The sequence below is a fragment of the Lissotriton vulgaris genome, chromosome 12, assembly GCF_964263255.1.
Source record: "Lissotriton vulgaris chromosome 12, aLisVul1.2, whole genome shotgun sequence".
Lineage (NCBI taxonomy): Eukaryota > Metazoa > Chordata > Amphibia > Caudata > Salamandridae > Lissotriton > Lissotriton vulgaris.
Window position 1 is genome coordinate 120,980,184 of NC_141700.1, and position 19,234 is coordinate 120,999,417.

The 19,234-nt window shown below is 41.0% G+C and overlaps 1 protein-coding gene across 10 annotated transcripts in view; it reads left to right on the top strand.

Moving 5' to 3' along the window:
* SIRPB2 (signal regulatory protein beta 2) overlaps nucleotides 1-19,234 on the top strand; it is a 620,501-nt gene that overhangs the window by 514,756 nt on the left and 86,511 nt on the right. The window lies entirely within an intron of this gene.

Here is a 19,234-nt window from a genome sequence, read left to right on the forward strand (position 1 = left end):
GTGACTATACTTTGATTCCTTCATCAGAGCCCTGGAGCTCCTGCGTATCAGAGTTCGCATTCACTGAGCTTCAGGGTAGTCAACCTAGCCTAGCCGACAGCACGCTCCAGACGACCTTATCCTTTCCCTCTAAACTTAATGCTGGTATAAAAGTAACTGCTGATTGCAGTCCAACCTGGAGTGGCAGACGAACAACCGTAGGAATACACTGGTTACAGGCAGCCATCGTAAATCTCTAAAACCCACCCAGAGGTAAGGAGGACCAGCAATGCCAAAGAGGCTCCTGTAGGCCACCATAGCAAGCGCTCCAGTTAGCTTAAGCAGGAGCAGCAGCGGGAACCAACGAAACAAGTATTTGGAGAACCTGGGAGTAAGAATCTCAGTTCAAGGAGTAGAAGGATTGTTATAGTTAGTAATGCATTATGTAGAGTCGTGCCTGGAACATACTTATTATATGCAGGCGGGCATACACTTTATCCTACAGGAATGCTCTGGTTACAGGCAGCCCCAAGTAAATCACTATGTAGTCTACCTAGGATCTTGGCACCAACACAGTGGGATTATACATAGCACCACAGTGTCAAAAAGAGGATAATCCTATTCAGGAATATAATTACCAGATATTATTATCATCCAGGAGCAACAGAGGAACAATCTAGAAGAAAGCACCAGGTACAGGAAGCCATGTTAAATGCCCCTTGGAGTACGTCCTGCAGTGAGAGGGTGTGAATCCTGATGAATAGACAGGTTTTAGGCAGCGCGGGTACATACTCTGTACTGAGTCCATACAGGAGTGATAGACAAGCAGCCCACTCAAATGCTCTGCTCTCAGGAAGTCGGGAATCTTGGGTGGAATGAAGAGAACCAGAATGTGAAACACACCGGTCAATAGACTCTGTTGGAGGGTATGTAACGTCATACATTACACAGCATGTGGCAATAAGAAATTAGACACCAGTTCCAAATGCCTAAACCACCACGGTTGGGGCCATGTCTGCTTTGCCTGCCCTGTTTTTCCCTGAATGGGCACTTTGTATTAGCCAAGCGAAGATGACTTGAGAAAGGATGGGATAAAATAGTCCGGTAGAGGGTGATTATGGAAAAAGTTTAGCAAACTCATTTAAAAGGCACATGATGTGGGAAAAGAATAGCAGCCTCCTTTAGAGTTTAGCAGAGTGAAAGCTCTACTCCAAATTGGTAGAGCACCCACCCTTCAAACTCACGCTCCATACCCCATTTATAGTAAAGATACCAATGAGTTCCTTAACCCGTTGTGTGCTCATGCCGAGCTCAGATCTTCATGAGGCACGGTTGAGCTGCACTCATGACGAGCTGAGCTCGTCACGGCCGTTGGAACGTTCGCACACTGGGATAATTTCCTAGCTGTGCTGAATGTTCCAAAACGGGTGTGGTCGTGACGAGCTCAGCTCGTCATGAGTGCAGCTCCACTGCGCCTCATGACGAACTGAGCTCGTCATGAGCACGGCAGCGCCGCGCGCCGCCCCCCTCCCCCCGCACAGCAGGAAAAAACGCCCCGCAGGGAAGGGGTTAAAGCAAATCTCTGTATGCTCCACTGTCAGAAACCCTTAATTGGATAGTCCCACTGCCAACATCCACCAGCTCACCTTATAAAACTTATGGCAGGGCCAACGCCACTCATGTTTCCTACATGAATCTGCCACGGCCCATGGTAGTAGAACTGCAGAGGTAAAACGAGCAATTGACCTAACACATAGGGGAAAAAACATATTCTGTCTGGCAGGGCCGGTGTTTGGAAAAATATTGAAGACAAAATAGCGTGTGGACAAAATATGGTGTCAAGAATAATGAGGACAAAAATATCATGTTTAAGTTTTTATAGGTAGGCAAAGTTATACTAAGCTTAGCTCCACCAATATGTAACTTTATGATATACATATCTTCAAGGAATACAGATTTGTCATTAATAAATGTATACTTACCTATATGCACTTACCTTCTCGATATTCTGGTCCACAATATTTTTGACACAATATTATGCCCACATGATATTTTTTTTGTTGTTGATATTTTGTTAGACAACCGGCACGGCCATTAACTTGTATAAATAGATTGTCAGGAATAAAGTCTATTTCAGAAATACAAAAATAGATGCCAAGGGGACCCAAAATCATGGTCTCTGCAAGGCTATCAACTGTGTCCCCAGTATATCCACTTCACCAGCAGTTGTTACAGGAAAGGTAATACATCCACATACCAACAAAAGTATCTGGTACAGCGTCAGTATAGGGTACACACATATTTAGAAGTTTCAGAAGCAGCTTATATAAACCCAGAGTAGCCAAGGTCATATGTGAAAATTACACAGAATGAGCTGGGAGGGAAAGGATGTCTAACAAAATCAGATCAGGTCAATTAAAAAAAAATCTCTACTGTCCCTAGAATTCTTGTGTCATAAGCTCATGTTGTCTGTTCCACAAAGTGGAAACAGAGGTTTCTATAACACAAATATATTATCGATTCTCCTCATAATTGTTTATTATTGGGCAATTTTTACACCAAGAGACTCATCTGGCACTAAACATGTAGCCTTCATGATATTCAAATGTGTATTACAAGTCTTGAAACATAGAAATCTGTTCTGTGTTCTCTTGTTCGATTAATATAAAGGAAATAGTTGACGGTAAACCGATTGGGCTTGACATATGACAAAAATATAAACAATCCTATAGGTTGATATTTATAGTGCTTTAATCAGGGCAGTGCTGGAAGATAAGCAGTATTTTGGACACGTCACTAGCTACTAGCATCTGAATGCATTGACATCTGCTTGAATATATTTTAGAACAAATGTTGGTCTATAACATGCTGGTTCATAGTTTTAACATAAGCTATGTTTGTTTCCAGTGACATGAGTGCCTCACTTTGGGGGAGACAGTTCTCCCAACACCTGTATCGTTGTTTTCTTTCTCTGCTCCTCATCTCTGACCATGAAATCATCAGTTGGCAGACACATGCACAGTCAAAATGAAGTGTAACTAACAGGTGCCAATAGTCAGTTATTGAAGGAAGTCTACTTTAATATTTGCATACCTCGCCTTATGTCCCAATGCCCTCTGGTACCCATAGCATAAAATGCAGCTCACCAGGCGTTGAATTTTGTAGTTAAAGACCAGACCTCAAAAAGTCAACTGCACAAATGAAGAGATGGTACTGCTGCAGATCCTGGCATCATGCGTATGACAAGGACTGATGGATATTTGATTTTTGATAGCATTGATGAAGTGAAACTGATCAATTCTGCACTGTTATTTCAATCAATGTTCTGATTTTCATGTTCACTTTTCAGATGCTCAGGCTCAGAAACCTGTGATATCTCCTGCTGTCCAGGTCAGTCTTGGACAAAGCGCCAACATAGGCTGCGAGGTTGAAGCAGACGATGGCAATGCCCTACTATACTTAAGACAGATCCCCGGAGAAGCTCCAACCCTCATTCTCTACCACCATAAGAGCTACTCCGTCTCTGTGTATGGACCCGGCGTATCCTCCTCCCATTATACCGCCTCGACAAACAACGCTGGAACCCAGTATCAGCTCATTATCAAGGATGCTGAGATCGGAGACACGGCTCAGTACCACTGTTATAAATAGTACTCAAGCATCGCTTCATTCCACTGTGATAAAGAGCCTGTCAAAATCCTCACAATGAAATAGCATTTGATTGGGGAGGGACTGTTGGATTGTTGTAGTAATATCATGTTTCAGTATCTGGGTTATCCAAAGTGATGGTCTTGAAATTCATGTAAATGTATTAGAGTAAAATGTTATAGTTTTAATGGTCATAGACCTTTGCTCAGATAAGTAATGTTTTTGCATTTCTGGCTTGGTAAAAGTGATTTTCCCTGTATGCAAACATTTAAATGCACAGAATCTGCTTTATGCACATTTACCATGCTCAACCAACTCAGTCAATATATAGGGATCCAGAAATGCAGATGAGAACCTGCAACTGTACAAGCTGGTCTATATATTGTGAGCTTAAACCTTGCTTTCAAAATAAGGTATTGCAACCCCAGGGTCAGTTCTCTTTCTGACAAGTATTACGCTTTTGGCAGCCATCTATGATAGAAGCGCTGATGCTTTCTTCCACCTCTTTATGTCATAGCCAACTAAGGGCACTCAACTATGGCACTGCCCACATGGGGCATGGACATTAATTATGTCTATATGTAACGTCATGATAGCTTAGGAAAGATCAATAAATACAGTCCCACAATTCTTAAATTTTTTAAGTAATAGTTTCTGGCATTTTAATTTTTCCTCTGTGACTAATCATGCATTCATTATTTACTTTATTCGGTTATAATACATGATACAACCATAAAAGTACAATTAATATCACAATTAAAATATATGAAAAAAGAAACAATCATAACACCAATAAAAGTAAACTTGTTACATTTAGTTAATAAATAGATTTCCGGGATCTAAAAACATTTTTAAGAAACACAGAGACAGATGCAACAGTTAATATATTATCTAATCTTTGGATAGCTAAAAAAGCAGGAAGACACTGATTTACTTCCATGATCTTCAAAATGAGAACAATCAATCTTTTCCTGGAGTAAAATTTGCAGAAAAACAAGATATGGATGTCTGATTGTTCAGACAAATCATCACATGGGCATTTGCTAAGTTGCTTTGACCAAATATTCCTATTTGGAAAACTCAAAAATTTAAATACAAGGTTTACCCTAAAACGTATTAATAAAAATCTTTCAAAGTCACTCATGTGTAGCTTAACGTAAGGTTGCATGTTATTCGAGGTCATTATTAGTTGGTGCGCGACCACAGACTTTTTTGTCATTTCAACAGTGGTTCTGCGCTTGCCCAAATACTTCATGCAACTATTCCTGAGATCTTTCCTAGATGCATGGCACAGCGATACAGGATTCTCATAATAATCAAGGTGGCCTATATTTGTAAGAAACATCTTTACATAGCTTAATCATCCCATCTTGCCACCATTATCAAGGCTCATCACGTCCCTCACAATAGAACGATTAAAAACGCACTCCTCGATGGTCCAGATCCTATGCCACAGGAGAACCGGCGCAACCTTAATAATATATTCAATATATGGTTGGCCCAGTTCAGGTCGACAAACGTACGTTGAAACACTATCAGGGACTAATAGGAGGTATCTCATAAAGATATTTTCCACATCAGTACTATTGGATTTTATCTAATTTCAATAGCAACACGATTATGAATGTAATGCTTGAATTAACCTCGGCCAGTGGCAATCCCTCGGTGCTGCATTTGAGTCCATAATTATTCTCCCACAATGACACTCTAGATAAAGGCCTGCCTTATGCAAATCAGTACTGACCATGCTCCTCACAGGAACAACCGCCCTGAACTGGCAGGAAAGGCCACCCTCAGAAAGGACGACAAGCAACCCCAGACCAAAGGTGGGCAAAAGAACCATGTGTTGGAATTCTACCAGGGGTTAGACTTATTGTAAACAATTCTCCCAGCACCTTTTTGTGTTTTATGTAATGTACTAAGCTGCAAAGGTAAGCTTAGAGGTGGCTACCTTGCCATTTGTGCCAAGGAACCAAGCTACACCTGAAGGACGTGCCCATTCGGTGCAAAACTGGTCCTGGGTTGCTTGAGTTCCAGTTTATGGAGGACCTGGCCTAGGAGTTTGGGTTGGACGGTTCCTATTGGAACAGGTCAAGACTACTTTGCATATGGCAGAGTCCAAAATGAGTTGGCATGTTGGGCAAAAGAACAATGGATTGGAACGCTACCCAGAGCCATTACCAGTGATTTCAAGCATTCCTCCCACATCACTTTTGAGTGTTTGATTTGATCTAATTTGCCACAATTGTACAGTCATTTTTGATATTCCACAGATGACCTTGAACCAGCTGATTACAAGCTCTTCAGTAATAAATCTTGTATTCATGAAGTTACTGTTATTAGGGATGAAACAGCTGCAGGAAGACATTTTTCACCACCACATCTGTATGCCATAGTTTTCAAAAGACTTATGCCACTCGCCGTCCCATTCAATATTCAAATGTAGTTAAATTTGGGGACACTTAATAGTGATTTATCAGATCTTAGTGTCCTTTTGATCGCAGTGACAGTAGAATGTCATTAGCAGGATCCCTTCTTGTGCAGGGTCCATTTCTGTGGAACACCCTCCCCTTGCAGTTCAAACATTAAACAATTTACTCTTATTAAGGATGCCTAAAACACACTTATGCAGGATGTCCCAATGGTCAGCTGAACTCGCCTTCAGGCTTCTTCGAATCCACCTATCCGTGCCTGGACACAGAGATGCTAGTTAGAAGCCTAAAATCAGCTGCTGCTGTCATGGGTCAGCCTCCCCATTATCATTTTAGGTTTTACTATCTCTAATCTGTTTACATAATGTTTGACTCTTGTTACTGATGTCTGTGAATTGGCACTTAACTATAGTAAGATCAATACCAAGCTTGAGCTTCGAGGCTAACGTTTGGTGGCCGGTTGTGCTAAATATTGAGACTCTAGGTAAATTCGTACATTAATAAGGCTGTCATTGAAATCAATTATGAAGACTTGAAGGTGAATTGGAGAAATAATGACTCATGATTTCTGAGTCTAAATTTCACTTACGTTCTTATGCTGGTGTTGCCAAACATAGTCCGTAGTTGCGATGGGTGGTAATAGATCAGTCCACCCTACCCTCTGTGCAATAAGAACAGATGACGGACGGAATGCTGACCAAATCAAACATTCACCCCCAGTCAAAGATCTGGGTTAAATACATTTTTATTTGCTCGCCACTCCATTCCAGTTAGGACCCAGCTAAATGCTAATCAGTCTTGACCCTGCTCCCCATGGGAGCAGTCAAGCTTGACCTACCAGGCCAAGCCCTCCTTGAACACGAAACAAGCATCCTGGTTCGGTTTCGGGATATCATCCTCTTTAGCTAGACTGGGTTGAATCCGGTTCCAGGATACCTCTTTTCTGGTCCAGGGAGGGCCTGGCAGTTCGAGCTGGACTGTTCCCATGGGGAGCAGGGTTGAGACGGATTTGCATTTGGCTGGGTCCAAACTGGGGTGGCGTGGTGAGCAAAGAAATGATACATTTAACAAAGATCTGTGATGGAGGGTGAATATTTGATTTGTTCTGCATGCCGTCCATCATTTGTATGTTTTTTGCTTTGTCTCCCTAAGTGGGAAGGGATGCCCAGATGTGGGTCCTTTGCTCACTGCACCACTGGATTTAAGGTAGCTTGGCTGATATGGGGTTATACCCCAAATCCCGTCCTAGGAGGCTTGTTTTTCAGTCCAGGGAGGAACTGGCCTGGCAGTTCAGGCTGGACTGTTGCCATGGGGAGCAGGGTCAAAACTGATTTGCATATGGCTGTGTCCAAACTGGGGTGGTGTGGTGAGCAAAACACCAATGGATTTACCTCAGATCTGTGACTAGGGGTGAATGTTAGATTTGTTCTTCATTCCATCCATCATTTGTGTCTTATTGCTCCATCTGGAAAAGGCAGGCAAACTGATTAAAATGAATACAGATTTCTTTCAGCCAGAGTTAAAAAGAGGAATGAAGAACCTTCTGATAAAGTCATAATGGTACTCGTGTCAACTTAGATTAGAAATGACAGGTTGTTACAGTCTTATGAAAGGAAGCGAAAATTCTTCTTCTTTCCAGATCGGCATCCAGCTACTCTGGTAAGGAAATTGTTGGTGGTCGCGCCTTCTCATATTTGTCTCCAAACTTTGGCATAGGCTTTCACTTTAAGTGAAAAGTACAGCTGAGTTCTACACTTTCAGGAAAAAGTTACAACCTGACTGTTCACTCAACTGACTGAGTTGAGCATCTCCAAACATTCCTCAGGATGCTTTTCCACCCATTTATAGCGCCAGGATGTACTTGGTATTTGCGTGCTTCGCAGTTTCATAACATAACATAGGAGTGACCCACCTATATCACAAGTGATACATTTCACTACTCAGTCATCTTCAGCAATTCTTTGTTCTGCGGAGATGAATTACAATGAAATTGAAGTGGATATTCAAAAAGTTTACAAAAAAGTTTTAATTTCCTCTTAGTCTTGTTACATAGACTAGTTTTTCAGTGGAGAACAGGCAGTGTATCCAATTGAATTCTTGTATCAAAATAGTGCAACAGGACCTACTAATAAGATGATAAACTTAATTTAATCTTAAAAGTGTTGCAAGGTTTCCAATATTAAGCACGAAGATTATAGTGTGTGATAGGAGTCCAACATCTACCATCATTTAATACAAAGGAAAATGACAAAGACAAGAAGTATGAAAGAGGAAGCAGGGGCAGAAAAATAACAGGAACTGTCAAAGCCAACATGACTTACATTTTGACTGCCAATGTTTGTTTGTGCACCACAGAGCATGGGCAAATGAAAGCCCTTGCAAAACCAAAGCTACAGAACCAAGGGTTACTTTCCTAATATCGTGCATTTTCAGATGCTTTTATTAGTGCTGCACCACGGGGTTACCACACCATTCGCTGACTGATTGTAAACATTGTGGCCATCTTGGAACAGTAAAATAACTACCATGGCAAGATGGCTACCAGTGTTGTTAAAAAATCATCTTTTGGCCGGCATCAAACCATCAAACCTTGCTGTAAAGTTATCTTTAGATCAGTTCTAGGTTCACAACTTCTATTGGTGTAACGTACTTTTTTTTTTGTAAAGTGTAACGTACTTTAACGTACCTCATTTAAAAAAAAAATAATTTATACATGTCAAAAGAACAGTAGAAACACTATACGCTGTATGCATATGTTTGTCCCCATCAGATAAAGACTGGTAGTAGTTCATTCATTGCAGGGATAGGGAGGCAAGTGTTCTGAGACAGGATGAAAATAGGTAAGGAGACCACCTGCTTCATCATTGAGATTCATAGAGAAGCATTCATATACATATTTAAAAATGTGTATACAGTTAAAACAGATTACTCAATAGTATACGCCAATTGGTTAACAACATTTTGTGCCCGAGGGATCTACAGTGGCATGGCAAGGAAATGGGTTTTGAAAGGGCTTATCCAGAGTGGAATGTTACATGAAGAACACTATTCAGGCAAATTTGGCCTCAACAATGATTTTCAATTTCTCTGGGGTGGGGTTTGGGGCTATTTAATAAAATCACACATGGACAAAACTTAAATATGGAAATCTTAAGCAAACCTGAGACAACTACAATTAAAACCACGTACGCATCGTTGAAACAGGAATTACCAAGCTGTGATAATAGGTTAGCGGGGCGTTGGGCGAAAGGCTTTTAAAAATTACCACTGATAGGTTATTACAAAGTTTCAGACTAAATTGTAAATATCTACGAGCTGCTAATCTACAATTCCAACACTATAAGACATTCCACTGGTTATACTACACCGAAGTAGGTTACATACATGGAATATCAACATAAGATTGAATTGTCCTTGATTTTCAATTACAGATGCAGACAGGTCTGATATGTTTATCACATGCACATCGCTCAAGGATCCTGGCAACAATTTCTTGCGAGCTAGCCAAAACGCTAGGTACAGATACAATTCTTAGCACACAGTTTACACTTCCGGGGTGGATGTGGGTGGTGTTACGGCCCCTCCCTGCATTGGTGTATGTTTTATTACCAAAGGTGTTTTTTTTGTTTTTTTGGCACACTTTTTCATAGGACCAATAACTATGAATTGTAAACACTGAATATAAACACCATGATTAACTGTAACCATTGTTGACTAAATCACTAATACAGGGATCCCCACAAGTAGCATACTACACATTCACAAAGAGCATTCATCGCCTTGTCTGGGTAAGTAAGCGCTATATAAATACCACTCCCACACCATATAGTATTAAACCATACAGTGCTTCAAGCTAGTGATATCTAAATATGGCACCTATAATGCAAGTGTAAGTGTCAGTGCAACAACTGCAGTGAGTTGGGTCCCCACATCAGGGCCAGCGCACATCTGAATTTTGGCCAGCAGAATTACTTTGATGGTATTTTTCGCATAAATCGGTCTATGAGAGTCGACCTGGGGCGATGAAAAATAAGAAAGTAATTGAAAGAATCAGAGGACTTCTCCCAAGTCCAAGAACTACTGCTAATATTTTTGTGTTGGCCTTCTCAAGCTGCACTTAAACAGTGCCTAATTTGAGCCGGTGGTTTCCCGTGATCAGCACCGGCACTTAATTGGTTTCGGGTGATTAACACCAGCACTTAATTATCAACACCGCACTTAGGACAGTCTGCCATATGGTGGAGCTGCTCAAAATTTAGAGATGAGCAGAACAACAGTTGTTTATAAATACAATATATATTAAAACTTACTAATACCTGCCTCCCCAGGCATTCATTTAGCCTTGTGGACCTGGAATAATCTGAACTGTCACATTTACATGGGAGGGATGGTTAGTAGTTGTTTTGGCAGCGAGGACAGGGGCGATGGGTGGTGCAAGCTGCAGTGGCCTCCTGGTCAGGGCCCTGGCACGTAATATTTTACAAATTAAGTACTGACTTAACTAATAGCCACGAGGCTACGAAATGACCCCAGAGTATTTCAGGTGTTTAAATACTCAGGGGACTGTTTAAAAAGAGGTGCACATAGAAGTTGCTAATCGTGTTTCGATTCAGGGCGTTGGGTTGGACTTGCACGAGATTTACACCTATGCGTAAACACAAGGGAAATAACATCACAAACTGATACTAAGCCCAGTACACCTCTGCTAATATTGCTAGTGCACAGAACTGTGCTGACTTTCACAACAAAGTAGGACTCAATAGTAAGTACACAATCAAACAAAAGAGTGAGCGCTTAATAAACAGAAGATTTGCACTAGTGCCTGATTAGTTACCTTGTGTCTCTTGTCAAGGTCAAAACACTCATGGGATTATTTACATATAATCAAAAAATCAAAGGAGGGAGCGAAGAGGAAAAAGGTAGAATCGTCCTCCTCTTGATACTGTTATCCAACATAGGGATTCTACCATTTATTGTGTGAATATATATATATGCGCCATGTGTGTGCTGCTATTCTTATTTGAAGGGTTTAAACATATGTGGATGATGGTGTAAAAAGATCTAAGCTCCTTCTCTCAATTGTAGGAAGGGCAATGTTTAAAAAGATTGTAAAATACCCCTCACACACTGAAACCTGATTCAGTGTATTGCTTCATCATTGGGGTCTTCCCGCCCCTCTACAGGACGGGGCGTGCTACGACCTATGTAGATGCGGGAGCACTTTATTGAGTGATTGGTGAATATGTGTAGTGTGTGGGATCGTGAAAAGAGTATGTGATGGTTAAAAATTCTCTGGATAGTGGAACAAATATACTTTATTGTCTTCCCTAGCTGAGAATAGTAAAAAATGGGGAGGTGTAGATGGTGTACTGTAATGAGTCACCTCCTACAAGTTCGACATGTTTCAGAAGCCACCCCCTTGGCTTTCTTCCTCAGGACCAAAAAACGATCCCAGTACCACCACAATGGGTGATAGAATCAATGTACATATGCCTGCTGGTCACACACACTGTCCTATGTTCCCTGTTTAGGGAGTAGAAAAATATACCACTTGTGTATATCTTAAAAACTTCCAAATTTTATCGTTATTGCTCCATGAGCTCTCACGAGAGGTGTAAGGGCGCCTTCAAATAGACAATGCTGGAAGGAGCGCGGTCACCAAAGGAAATTACCTTCTTGTGGCTCGCCGGAACCTGTTCCTTACATATAGTCAGGAACCCTGAAATTATGCGATAGTGCGACTGTTGTATTTTCACATAATTATAGATTCACTGCATTTGCCACATAATCTGCGACATAATCTGCGGATTATAACAAAAAAATCATTACCAGCTCAAACGGTTCAAAAGTTATTAAAAACGCGGCAAACCGTGTTGCTGCACAGTGGAAGGCCCTTTGCAAAGGTTGCCTGGTCACCTTTCTGTTACTTACTGCTATATCTGGGTGTTAAACTGGTACTGATGTGATGCAACTAATGCCCAGACAGGGTTAACAAGTTTAGAAATGACAAAAAAATGAAGCAAGACTGTCACTAAATGTGGCACATAATTTTCTGATTCACAGTAAATAATTTTGCTCTCCCCAGCCACATAATTCTTGTGGTCCTATATTTAGTTTTAAATAGTTGGTGCCAATAACTGGGGTGCAAATGAGGGTTGCATGAGACAATCATACCTGAATTACATCAGTGTGTTAATAAATGACAGAAAACTTGTGAAACTAGTAATGGCATCAGTTTTATGTACACCATGCCTGTTTGCACACAGTTTGCAAAGGCAATTACCTGCAGGGATCACCAATAAACAAAGCTATAGGTGCAAATCCAGATCAATACAATTGTATAAATAATAATATTTAAAATTTAAAATTAGAATTGCTTTTGATTTTACTCTAGTGCCACCTCCTAAATGAATGGGTCAAAAAATAAGAGCCTAAAATAGAAAAATAAAAAGTCCTGAGGCGATAACAAGGAGAAACGCCACTTCCTGCTGACGTTATTACACACAGCTGCTTTGACTGTAGTTCATGACCTGAAATAAAATCTTACCAAAAAGTTACTTTTCCTGTACCATTATTTTACAATATTCATATTGTTTCCTGCTTGTGTCCAGTGAACTGAGTGTTCACGTGACTTCCACCAGCGCCTGCATCTCATCTCCACTTACCCTCCCCACCTCACAGCACCGCCTCAAGTCTCCAAATAAGAAACGTTTAAGTTTCATACAGTACCATGCAGAATAAGGCTGTCGCAGACATTGTTATCATCTCCCACCATGGGTTTCACTCATAGCACATGGGCGGTTGCATGTAAAAATATCAACGGGCATATTATCAAGGAAGGGCGTTATAATTATCGCCGCTTTAGCGGCAGAAAACTGCCGCTAAAGCGGCAATAATGGGCTTGATAATACGCCCTTGAGAATTCCCATAGAAGCCCATGTTCTGGTGTGAACATGGGCTTCTATGGGAATTCTTTACGACATATTATCAAGTCCATTATCGCCGCTTTAGCAGCCATAATTATAACGCAATATCTGCAATAACATTGAGTCTGAAATAATGACTACCAGCACACTGTCATGGTAATTATGTATAGGCAAGTATGCATTTATTATTATTGACTATACATCTATGTACCTGGAAAATTAGATATGCATATACGATTTATATATATTTTCACTGAAATAAACAAAAGATAAAGTAACGTTACAGTTAGGTGAAATGTTCAGTAACAATGTAACGTTCTAAACTGTAAAAATCTCTGAAATTCACCAGTTATGGATATCTTTTTAGCAAATAAGTATAACTCGTGTCCTAAGGTAACTATGACTAGCTCTCTTGCCATGTAAACTTTTCTTGTCAATAATTTCACTGAAAATGTTGCAGTGATATTATCAATGACGCCATAGATGTCATGAGTGATGTAATATGTGGGGTAATTAGATTAACATTTTGTTTGGAAAGTTTTATGAAGATTTATGAAACAGCGCCAAGGTTATTAGCAAAAGATATATATAGATATTACCGGTGCTGGTTGCCACCGGGCATTTATAGTTAGAACCACATTTCTAATTTTTTTTATTTTAGGAGTGGGGGTGGTCTTAGGACTCAGGGCAGGGAGGGTCATGGTAGTTTTTTTATGGTGGCAGTGTTTTAGGCCTCAGGGCAGTGGACGGGTTTGGGGTACTTTAAAGGACAGCGCAGGGGTGTGTTTTTGGATTTGGGGGCTGGGATCGGGGTAGACAATGGCAGAGGGCAGATTTTAGGCCTCATGGGGAGGGGAAGGGGTAGTTTTAAAAGCATGGCGGGGTAAGTATTAGGCCTCAGGGCACGAGGGCGAAGTTGGGGGATAGGATTTTAGGCCTTAGGGCAGGTGGGGGCCGGATTATTGGTATCTTTACCACGCATTTCCCTTTACTAATAATGCCTTTACCACAGAAATGCATGGTTAAGGAATGCATGGTGAAGGCAAGCGTGGTTAGGACAGCGTAGTAGAAGCATGCATGGTTTAGCCATGCATGCCTTTGTCATACATCCGTTCACCATAGAATCTCTTTAGTCCATACGTACCTGGTGTGGAATTGTTTATGTTTAACATGTGCTTTCACCTTCTCTTCCTCACCCGGGAAGTTCCATACACTTCTGCTGTGTAGTTGCTGTTGGAGGTCGCAAGACAAGGATCATTCGAATATGGGATCCTTTATCTTTGTATAATAAACTTCTACAAAGGCATTTTATTTGTCTCCTTCCTACTCACTTTACACGCAGGTTAATTTAGTGACTTTTTTTGTGCACCCTGACAGGGGTTGTGGCTTCTGCTTGAACAGGAATCACCCACCGTTCAACCAACAACACAATTTCTCATGATATGTACAGTATGCATGACTATATATATATATATATATATATATTATCAATCACCTCCTCGAAAGGAATGAAAACGCACTCGAAGGATCTCTCTTTTCCAATTCTTTATTCATCCATAGTTCTCAATATCCAAAATATGTACCAACGCGTTTCACCGCCAACAGACGGCTTGCTCACGGTAGATATTTACATCACTCACTAACTTCCTTTAAGGAGTGGTTTACCAAACCCACGTGATTAGCTTGTGACTTCCTGTCGATTATGCTAAGAGTTATGGGACTTGTAGTTTAACTCAATATAACGATTGTTTTGTAAAACACACAAAATTGCACAAAATTCGTTCTCTCAACCATGAATCAATTCAACACTGTTTATACTGGTTTTAAGGTTGCTTCCGCAAATTTTAACTTCAATTATTCTTGGGTCATGGCCATCCCCCATAGTTCATCACAGCATGAATTGTCTCTTGTTTATAAGACCGTTCTCAAAACAGATCGGGTTGTCATTGAAAGTCCTTTAATATAGCACTCCAGTGGGCAATTATTTTTTGTGAGAGAGCAAGATATTAGTGTCTCTTTATTTACGTGTGTTCTTTCTGCGCCCCATCTGTTCACATTGTGTACTATGAACAAACAGCAGGAAAAGTTTGTTACTTTCTTTCTGACATTCCCTATACGACTATTTTACAGTAGGTGCCCTATTCTTTTCTAATTATTCTTCTTGTGTCTTCTTACTATCTACAAATGTACATAAAGTTCTTCACTCTGATTTAACCCGTCCGGGTGCAAAGTTTGAAAATTCAATATTTGGCGTGACTCTCTGCATCTCAGTTTTCGCTCTTGATCTCCTGCTCTTTCATGAGGTACAATTGTTTCCAGACCATAGAACTTTAGCAGTTTCCAGTCACTGCTGTGTGCAATCTCCATGTGTTTAGCGACAGCATTACTTCTGTCTTTGTTGGTCGTCGCCCTTACATGTTCAAGGATTCTTAATTTTAGTTCTTTTTTTGTGCTGCCGATATATTTTAAAGCACACGGACATTCTATCACGTAAACTACATAGTCTGTTCTGCAGTTTATCAGTTGTTTGATTATCCAAGATTTTTTATTTGGTAAGGTTACTTCTGTTCTGTTCATGGCAATCTGACAGACTTTGCATTGTTGACATTTTTTGAAGCCTTTACTTTTCAACCACTGGATACCTTTTTTCTTTTTCTCATGATCTTGATGATGACTATGCACCAGTTTATCTCTCAGACTGGTGGCTCTTCTGTATGTTACTTCCGGATGATTTCCCATTATTTTTCCGGCAGTTTCGTCTAGATGTAAAATTTTCCAATTCTTTCTTAAGATATTTACGATCTGTTTAGATTCCCTTGAATGATCCAATATAAGTCTCACTGGTTGTTTATCAGTTTGTGTTTCGTCTTTCTTTTTTGGTTTAGTCTGGAGGATTTCTTCTCTCTTCTTTTCGTTTGCTCTTGTCCAGCCTTTCGTGATGATACCTTGTTTGTATCCTCGTCGTTTGAATCTGCGTGCCATATCTTGGCTGTTTGTTGTCCATTCTTTTTCTTGGGAGCAAATGCGACGTAGTCTTAAGAATTCCCCGTACGGTATGTTGTCTTTTACGGATGTTTGATGGAAACTATCCGCATGGAGTGTTGCATTTGTGGATGTCTTCTTCCTATATAGTGTGGTCTCTACTTTGTTGTTGTATATGTAGATTCTGGTGTCAAGGAATATTGCTTCATCTCGAGTTATGTTGTAAGTAAATCTTAAGTTTGAATCTGTCGAGTTCAAGATGTTAAAGTACGTTTCAAATTCCTGCGCTGATCCGTCCCACACTATTAAGAGGGACAGATCAGGAATCACCCACCGTTCAACCAACGACACAATTTCTCATGATATGTACAGTATGCATTGGGGAAACCTGCTGCCTGACAATGTTTCAAAAAAGATAATAACGGCATTGGAACAACACCGAACCCACTGGAGGGTAGAAAGACTTTTAATAGAGAAAATTAGGGAGCCGCTTGCACTACAGGTACCATAATACCCAGCAACAGGAAGTGACCTGAAAAAGAACGGACCATTGGAGGCCTAAAAACATTTAAATTATCGTGCACATGTGGTAGCAAACCGGCTTTCCCAGATAGAACGGTGTTTCACAACTGAAGAAGTTCAAAGGTGAACGAAACGCGTCTTGTGCAATGCCGTGCTGAAAATGCAAGAAAAGAAATAAAAGAAAATTGGCAAATACTAGGTTGTCGTGTGCGGTTCCACCTTCCTCTGCGGGGGAAAACAGTTTGAATATATGATCGGCTTGGTTCCGCCGAAGGAGACTGCGCTGCCACTAAGAGCGCCAAACACCCTCTGAATTGAACCACATCGTTGCCCCCGTAAACACGGTCCAGGAGGATGTGGTGCTCCCGGGTACTGGACCCGATATTGGACCCAAACGTGCCAGGGAAAAGGGGCCGATTTGGGGAAACCTGCTGCCTGACAATGTTTCAAAAAAGATAATAACGGCATTGGAACAACACCGAACCCACTGGAGGGTATAAAGACTTTTAATAGAGAAAATTTGGGAGCCGCTTGCACTACAGGTACCATAATACCCAGCAACAGGAAGTGACCTGAAAAAGAACGGACCATTGGAGGCCTAAAAACATTTAAATTATCGTGCACCTGTGGTAGCAAACCAGCTTTCCCAGATAGAACGGTGTTTCACAACTGAAGAAGTTCAAAGGTGAACGAAACGCGTCTTGTGCAATGTCGTGCTGAAAATGCAAGTAAAGAAATAAAAGAAAATTGGCAAATACTAGGTTGTCGTTTGCGGCTCCACCTTCCTCTGCGGGGGAAAACAGTTTGAATATATGATCGGCTTGGTTCCGCCGAAGGAGACTGCGCTGCCACTAAGAGCGCCAAACACCCTCTGAATTGATCCCACATCGTTGCCCCGTGAACACGGTCCAGGAGGATGTGGTGCTCCCGGGTACTGGAACCGGTATTGGACCCAAACGTGCCAGGGAAAAGGGGCAGATTTGGGGAAACCTGCTGCCTGACAATGTTTCAAAAAAGATAATAACGGCATTGGAACAACACCGAACCCACTGGAGGGTATAAAGACTTTTAATAGAGAAAATTTGGGAGCCGCTTGCACTACAGGTACCATAATACCCAGCAACAGGAAGTGACCTGAAAAAGAACGGACCATTGGAGGCCTAAAAACATTTAAATTATCGTGCACCTGTGGTAGCAAACCGGCTTTCCCAGATAGAACGGTGTTTCACAACTGAAGAAGTTCAAAGGTGAACGAAACGCGTCTTGTGCAATGCCGTGCTGAAAATGCAAGTAAAGAAATAAAAGAAAATTGGCAAATACTAGGTTGTCGTGTGCGGCTCCACCTTCCTCTGCGGGGGAAAACAGTTTGAATATATGATCGGCTTGGTTCCGCCGAAGGAGACTGCGCTGCCACTAAGAGCGCCAAACACCCTCTGAATTGAACCACATCGTTGCCCCCGTGAACACGGTCCAGGAGGATGTGGTGCTCCCGGGTACTGGACCCGGTATTGGACCCAAACGTGCCAGGGAAAAGGGGCCGATTTGGGGAAACCTGCTGCCTGACAATGTTTCAAAAAAGATAATAACGGCATTGGAACAACACCGAACCCACTGGAGGGTAGAAAGACTTTTAATAGAGAAAATTTGGGAGCCGCTTGCACTACAGGTACCATAATACCCAGCAACAGGAAGTGACCTGAAAAAGAACGGACCATTGGAGGCCTAAAAACATTTAAATTATCGTGCACCTGTGGTAGCAAACCGGCTTTCCCAGATAGAACGGTGTTTCACAACTGAAGAAGTTCAAAGGTGAACGAAACGCGTCTTGTGCAATGCCGTGCTGAAAATGCAAGTAAAGAAATAAAAGAAAATTGGCAAATACTAGGTTGTCGTGTGCGGCTCCACCTTCCTCTGCGGGGGAAAACAGTTTGAATATATATATATGTGTGTGTATATATATATATATATATATATATATAGAGAGAGAGAGAGAGAGAGAGAGAGATAGAGAGATAGATAGATAGATAGATAGATAGATAGATAGATAGATAGATAGATAGATAGATAGATAGATAGATAGATAGATAGAGATAGATAGATAGATAGAGAGAGAGAGAGAGAGAGATAGATAGATAGATAGATAGATAGATAGATAGATAGATAGATAGATAGATAGATAGATAGATAGAGAGAGATAGATAGATAGATAGATAGATAGATAGATAGATAGATAGATAGATAGATAGATAGATAGATAGATAGATAGATAGATAGATAGATAGATAGATAGATAGATAGATAGACATATGGGTTTGAGTGAATATATATATCTACTTAAGTATGTCTGTAGCATGTCTTACTTATAGACCGAAAGATTAGCCAGAAGCAACGGATCACTGCACACGTCTGAAGCTTAAAGAATACAAACAGCCAGAGACCCCTGGCTGGAAGAGTCTCCTGAGTCCAGAGGAGGGGAAGGGACTAGTATAGTGTGAAGTTGTAGTGTGAAAGAGTAGTGTGCAGGTGTAGTGTTCAGTGAAGTGGCATCTTAAATGTATTGTGTCATTACTACATCCACACCTGCTGAGAGTCTATTCTGGTTCTCTCTAGAGTTTGAGTCACAAATGTTAGAGTTTCCACAATATTATTGAATTAGGGTTTTGTCACTTTGCACTTTGATGAATCCAGTCCATAATACTTTTAAAACAGGAGTGGTTTGGCCGTTTAGAAGCATCGGAAATAATT